Raw genomic sequence first — 7,498 nt, 5'->3', positions numbered from 1 at the left:
ACTAGCACATGGAAGTTCAGATCTTCTCACAAAGTCACAAGTAGACGCAATGACAGAAGAAAGCTAATATACCTTTTATCACAGGGAAATACATAACGATGCTTTTGAGAAATTCTGCCTAATGCCAAAATAAAAGTTCAATTAAAAATTTAAAATAGCTAGGAAATGCAGTATTCTAGCTAAAGGTTCGTGGCAAGCCTGCAACTGTAGCTAGCACACATCTATGCCGGAAATTGATTAGAAGCTGGTCAGCGTATAATTATAGAGCAGCGACAGCTTGTAGAACATACTGAGTGGTACCACGACAGCCAGAGAGAGATGGTGTGTCATTCAGCACGATGCTACTCTGCCGAATGCATAAATTAGTGTGCACATCTTTTCACGATTGCACTTTCACGACGATAATACATGTACTGCCCAAACCAAAGAAATTCAAGTAGTATGTCTGCACATTTTTACATACATGGTGGTGTGTCTGTACTTCTTTATTGGGTATCTACACTTTTTTCTCACTGTGTCTGTACTGCCAAAAACATAATCAGAAGACAAATGTAAGACAAAGTGCTGCAAGATGGCTGAGCCAGACTCGGCATGTTGCCGCCGGCCACCGCAACCAGCCAGAGTTGGTGGTTCTCAAATTGAGCTTGCCATGGACAACCAATGCACCTGCAGGAAGAAATTCGCGAGCGGCCTAGCAGAACAGGGTCACGTCCAGGTCTGGCGGGGAGGATGGTCATGGCGACGACACGCTCACCAACTCGAACTATGATTCTGTAGAAGAACAAAGCTATGTTTTGCATTGTAAGCTAGCTTATATCTCCAATTGATTAATTCATAATTTTTTGCTTACACGGGTAATGCACTCCTTTAAAATACGTGTACAGTGTACAACCCCTGTCAATATACTTGTAGAGCTGAATAGTATGCAACTGTACTTTTTGGGCATTCCAAAACTATTAAGATCAACAAGCATAAACAAAGATTCAAGAAAAGATCTCCAAACATTGCTAGAGAGACACAAAACCCAAGCATAATTTTTTTGCCGGCATAGCATCAACCAAAAAACAGAAAAGAAAAAAGCATCTATAGAGGTGCTCTGGGCTACAGCGGGCTTCCGTTGTCGACACCTACATCTGCTTCGTCTCCAACGACAAGCATATGAAGTAAACCTTTTTATCCTCAAGCAGTACAAGACGTGGCACTACAAAGTACAAATACCCTAGCTGTTGTTCTTGTGCCGGCCCTGTAATCTGTACGTCGTGGTGCTGGGATGTATCCTGTACGTCGTGGTGCTGGGATGTGGGAGTAGCAGCAAGCAAGCACAGGTGCACGGAGGACGGCGGCAAATCATAAGGTTGGGACGGACCTGCGGGCGGCGGCCGGGCGTGAGGGCGACGCGCGGAGAGAAGGACCCGACAGGGCTTCCGTTGGATGCGGGAATCAGCGGCGCTGGGGCCGGGGGCTAGCAGCGGCGCTCCATGGCCGAGCGGAGGCCGGAGATTCGGGGCGAGCGGCTAGCGGCGCGACGGGAGGCGGGAGGCCGGAGATCTGGGGCGGGCCTGCCGGGTGTGCGACCCGAGCCCGGAGAAGCGGGGGAACCCGCCGGCAGTAGGGGCAGGTGGCGGGGCAGAAGCCCGGCGGCGGGCCGGCCAGTGGACCGGTCGTCTTGCCTGGCCGACGTGCTGGAAGGAGGTGGTCCTGGCCGGCGGCTTGGGGCGGGGGTGGGCGGGGGGGTTGGCCGAAGGGGAGAATGGCGACGACCCGGCCGGCGGCGAGCGCACAGCGCCAGGGCGGCCAGAGGTGTGGAGGTCGTGGGGAAGAAACTGGATAGGGTGCGGATTTTTTTTTTCTTGCGGTGTTTGTATGGACATTTTCCGGTGCGCGTCACTTATAGGATCGGATGATGCTCAGAATATTATTTTGAGCACTGGTTTTAGAATAGTGTCACCCTATATATATATATATATATATATATATCAAGGTAGCTTACACATTAGATCACAAAACACATATCCCTAACATAATACTCTAATTGATCTGGCCCTTGCAAACTATGCTAATGAGTAAAAAATTCTTACTCACCTATCCTAACACAATATTAGAATGGATCCGACCTTGGTAACCATGTTACGCCTCAGATCGGTAGTCTACTTAAATAAATGGGATTTTTATTTTCGTGCCCTCGGATCCTTAGTTGTGCTCAGTTTTCCCCAGCCGCTTAGTTTTTCCTCAGTTTTGCCCAAACCCTTGTCTGAAACCCTCACAAGTGCTGGAACTGCCGGTTGCCCGATAGGTCAACAACTTTGACCGTTATCTGCTGACTAGTGGGGCCACGTAGAGCCCGCAAAGACACGTCAGACCATCCATCTTTGTTTGACCGTAAGCATCGCCGTATCCCTGACCAAAACGCGGATGAGTGGAGGTTCGGTATATCGAATGACAAGTGGGGCCATGAAGCTGATACAAGGGGCAATACACGGGTAGGATTAAATTTTGAAACGGAGCCTACATCGATGGCACAGAGGAGGTGACCTGTGGGGTGCCGAGATGAGATCGACGTCCACAAAGAACTGCATGAGGCGAGACCAGACGCATTAGATAGATATGAACTAGACGCGTTTAACCATGCAAAGAAGAGAAGAAATGGTCGAGGACATCGACGATAGCCTCAACACTTTGACTGACGGTGTCGGACACGAACGCGAGCAATGTAGAGAAAACTAGTGTCTCTCCTTTCTGGTGTGTATAGATGGGTGCTAGGGGAGTGTGGTGGCGAAGGGAAAGACCTCGCAGTGGTCTGTGGCATCCAACATAGTGGGGCGGTGTGGTCGTTCCCACAACGGCGTGCATGTTCGGCATTGGCATCAGCATGTACGTTCGTTATTGGCCTCGGCGGTATCTCTGGTGTGTCAGTGATCGAATGAGGGGACGGGATTGAGGGTGCATACAACCGGTGACCTAGAAGTGGCGGTGAGCATACCCGTTCTGACCATGCCGATATCGGCATTGGCATCGTTTAGAGGCTGTGGTGCTCGAATCATGGTGGAAATTGCGATATTATTTTTACATGCATAATATATAGAAAATAGCTAGATCTCTAAATCGATGCATATGAAGCTACATATATATTCTTGTTCATAATCCCCTTATATAAAGGGGATGGATGCATGGCTTCACGTCTTCGTCGTTTTCATCGTCAGTATCTTCGTCGTCCGTGTAGTAGTACTTCCTGCACATTGTTCCATTGAACACCTTCACTGTGAGCACATCATCGCCTTCATATTTGAAGTGTAGGAAGCAGCCGAAATCCACACCGTGCGCGATGGCGAAATTCTCTCAGCCTTTGTCGAGGTACATCCGGCCTTGTTCGTCAAATAGGACCTCCATGGTCCAGAGATGAGGACCGCAGTCAGCTGCTCGCAGATACACCTTAGCGGGCTCCTGGCCGTCAAGATAGTCCGCAAACTTTTTTGGAAGTGCCTGCAAAGAGATCGAGCACCGATCGTTTGAAATTAAAGGTTTTTTAGAACATGCACATAACTAATCACATGCGTCATATATGTGGAAACACGTACTACCTTCTTGGCCAAAGGATCTTCATAGATGACGATGAAGAACTCCTCTACGATCAATGGCAGTGTTGACAGTAGAGGTGACAATGATGATGATCCACCACCCCGGCCGCCCCTTCCCCTTCCGATCGGCGTCCGAGACATGGAAGCCATGGCAATGGATCAAGTGTATGTGAACGAAGAAGAGAGAGGCAGAACCTATTGACACGAGGGGTGACCGTTGTGGGGGTTTATAAGGTAGAGATGACCGTTGTGGGGTTTACACCATAAATTAAGGTAGAGATGACCGTTGTGGGGTTTACACAATAAATTAAGGAAGGGATGACCGTTGTGGGGGTTTATATCTCAACAAAAAAGTAATGCGGACAATCTTGACGGAAATGGAAATTCGTGATAGTTTATCATTTTACCGTGAAAAGTAATGCCTAAATAGATCGTGGAAAATAATGCATAAATAGAGGGAATATAGTTACGTGGCAAACTCGTTATTGCACATAAATAGAGGGGTGGCACTGTCCACCGACAGAGAGAGAGAGAGAGAGAGAGGGGTGGCCACGAAGAGAGAGAGGGGTGACCACGAAGAGAAGGAGATGGGTATACTGCCCGTTAGATCAGTGGATCAACGGTTGGTGAGGTCGATCCGTATGACAACGGCTCAACCAATTAGGATAACTTTGGGCTTCTGTGAGCATTTGTGACAGTACTTAATGGCAAAACTAAGTAGTACTAAGAAAACAAAGGCACGTAAATAGTAAATAGACTAAGAGATTCAAACAAAAGAATTACAAAATGAAAAAATGCGTGTTTTGTACAATATAATTCATATTGGGCTACATCAAATTATTTGCAATTCAAATATATATGAGTGTGACAATTATGGCCTCATTTAGACAAACTATGTTTTGGGGAAGATGTTTTGCAAAGGGGTTTGAGTGGAAAACCATGCATCTTCATAGCTACTAGTGATTCTGAGAATTGGCAATTTGTGGTAAAACTTGATTTATCTATGTTTGTTAAGGTTTCCTAGATGGCAGGTTGCGTAGGAAGACTCCATGAGTAGGTGCCACTATGTTTTTTTTTGGATTTGTTTGCGCATGAAATGACTCAATTAGCTATGTTAATCTCATTTGTTGAGTCTCTGTTGACCAGCTACTTGAGGGTAAAACTGAGTATATTGCACTTGCCAGTCTAAGTACTCGAGGGAAAAACTGAGTACAGATAAAATTTCTGTATAAGGCCATAGGTTATAACTGAGTACACCAAACGTCCCATGGTTAGCCTCGTGTCGCGGTGCACGCAGCAGCCGTGCATAGCAGACGCGTGTTGCGGTACACGCCACCTTCATCTTTATAGAGCCCCTCTTTCTCACCCTCGATGCTCGCCCACTCTCTCATTCTCACTGCAACCGCCTCTCATGTCCCATCATCTTCTCCACAACCGAAGAAAAAACCCCGAAGAAAACCACGGGCGATGGAGAAGAATGAGATGCCCATTATCGGCGCATCAGCAGCTGACGCATCGGCCGCCACCCCCGTCCAGGCCCCCATCGCTGCTTCCAACGTAGCCGCCGGCGCATCGGCCGCCGCCCCTGTCCAGGCCCCCGTTGTTGACCCGTACGAACCAGTGTCGTACGTCGCACCGGAGAACCCCTACGACACCTGCATCATCGACGACGAGCCGGAGGTAACCCTTTGCTCCCTTGTTCTTATCCCATTTCATCCTTTCGTGTTAGATCTAGCGTTATTAGGGTTCGTTTGTTCCTACTTCAATCCTTTTGTGTTAGATCTTGCGTTATTAGGGTTCGTCTGCTCCTAGTTCAATCCTTTTGTGTTAGATCTTGCGTTATTAGGGTTCGTCTGTTCCTAGTTCTAGATCATGCGTTATTAGTGTTTGTGATCTGCTTTTGTTTAAGATTAGGTTAACTTATGTGAGTAATCAATCCCATCCGGTTAATTTGTGCCGATGATGATGAATATTTGAGCACAAATTGATTCAGGGTTTGGTCAGTGAACAATTGATGTGTACAAATTTGTTGTGCATGATCTTTGGTTCACTGACTCAAATCCTGGATATAAGTGTGTCCAATGTAACTGAGGTTACCTCTTTTTTTCGTGCCCATATTATCATGCATTATCTTTTGTTCACTCTCTGTTCCATCATCGTTGCAACTAACTCCGTGTTTTTTGCACGATCTTTGGTGCTACGTGACAGGTGCAGAGCAGCGATGTCGACAGCGATGTCGAGTCCTTCCACACCAAGACTCGATGTTCATATTTAAATAACCTTAGAGTGCATAATAGATCATTGCAATTATACCAAGTACTAACATAGCATGCACACTGTCACCATCACACTATGAAGGAGGAATAGATCGCATCAATACTATCATAGCAATAATTAACTTCATAATCTACAAGAGATTACAATCATAACCTACGCCAAGAACTACATGATGCACACACTGTCACCATTACATCATGAAGGAGGAATAGAGTACTTTAATAACATCACCAAGTAACATATAGATGAATAGTGATACAAAGCTCATATGAATCTCAATCATGTAAGGCAGCTCATGAGATCATTGTATTGAAGTACATAGGAGAGAGATTATCCACATAGCTACCGGTACATCCCTTAGCCTCGATGGAGAACTACTCCTCCTCATGGGAGACGAGCAACGGTGATGAAGATGGCGGTGGTGTCGATGGAGATGCCTTCCGGGGGCACTTCCCCGTCCCGGCGGCGTGCCGGAACAGAGACTCCTGTCCCCCAGATCTTGGCTTCGCGATGGCGGTGGCTCTGGAAGGTTTCTCGTACCGTGGCTTTTTTTTATCGAAGATTTAGGTCAGGGGGCTTCTTATAGGCGAAGAGGCGGAGTCGGAAGGGCTGCGGGGCAGCCACACAACAGGGGGGCGCGCCCCCCCTTGGGCCGCGCCGCCCACACGTGTGGGCCCCCTGTGGCTCTCCTCCGGGTCCCTCTCGGGTGTTCGGAAGCTTCGTGCAATTATAAGATGCTGGGCGTTGATTTCGTCCAATTCCGAGAATATTTCCTTACTAGGATTTACGAAACCAAAAACAGCGAGAAAACAGAAACTGGCACTTCGGCATCTTGTCAATAGGTTAGTTCCGGAAAATGCATAATAATGACATAAAGTGTGTATAAAACATGTGTGTATCATCATAAAAGTAGCATGGAACATAAGAAATTATAGATACGTTTGAGACGTATCAAGCATCCCAAGCTTAGTTCCTACTCGCCCTCGAGTAGGTAAACGATAACAATGATAATTTCTTAAGTGACATGCTACCAACATGATCTTGATCGATACTATTGTAAAACATATGAGATGAATGAAGTGATTCAAAGCAATGGTAAAGACAATGAGTAAACAACTGAACCATATAACAAAGACTTTTCATTAATAGTACTTTCAAGACAAGCATCAATAAGTCTTGCATAAGAGTTAACTCATAAAGCAATAGATTCAAAGTAGAAGGCATTGAAGCAACACAAAGGATGATTAAGTTTCAGCAATTGCTTTCAACTTGTAACATGTATATCTCATGGATAGTTGTCAACATAAAGCAATATAACAAGTGCAATAAGTAAACATGTAAGAATCAATGCACACAGTTGACACAAGTGTTTGCTTCTAAGATAGAAAGAAGTAGGTAAACTGACTCAACATAAAGTAAAAGAATGGCCCTTCGCAGAGGGAAGCATGGATTACTATTTTTGTGCTAGAGCTTTTCATTTTGAAAACATAGAAGCAATTTTGTCAACGGTAATAATAAAGCATATGCGTTATGTATAAGATATCCTATAAGTTGCAAGCCTCATGCATAGAATACCAATAGTGCTCGCACCTTGTCCTAATTAGCTTGGATTAACACGGATTATCATTGGATACATATGTTTCAAC

The sequence above is a fragment of the Lolium rigidum genome, chromosome 1 (genome assembly GCF_022539505.1).
Source record: "Lolium rigidum isolate FL_2022 chromosome 1, APGP_CSIRO_Lrig_0.1, whole genome shotgun sequence".
NCBI lineage: Eukaryota > Viridiplantae > Streptophyta > Magnoliopsida > Poales > Poaceae > Lolium > Lolium rigidum.
Note: the sequence above shows the minus strand (reverse complement) of the source record.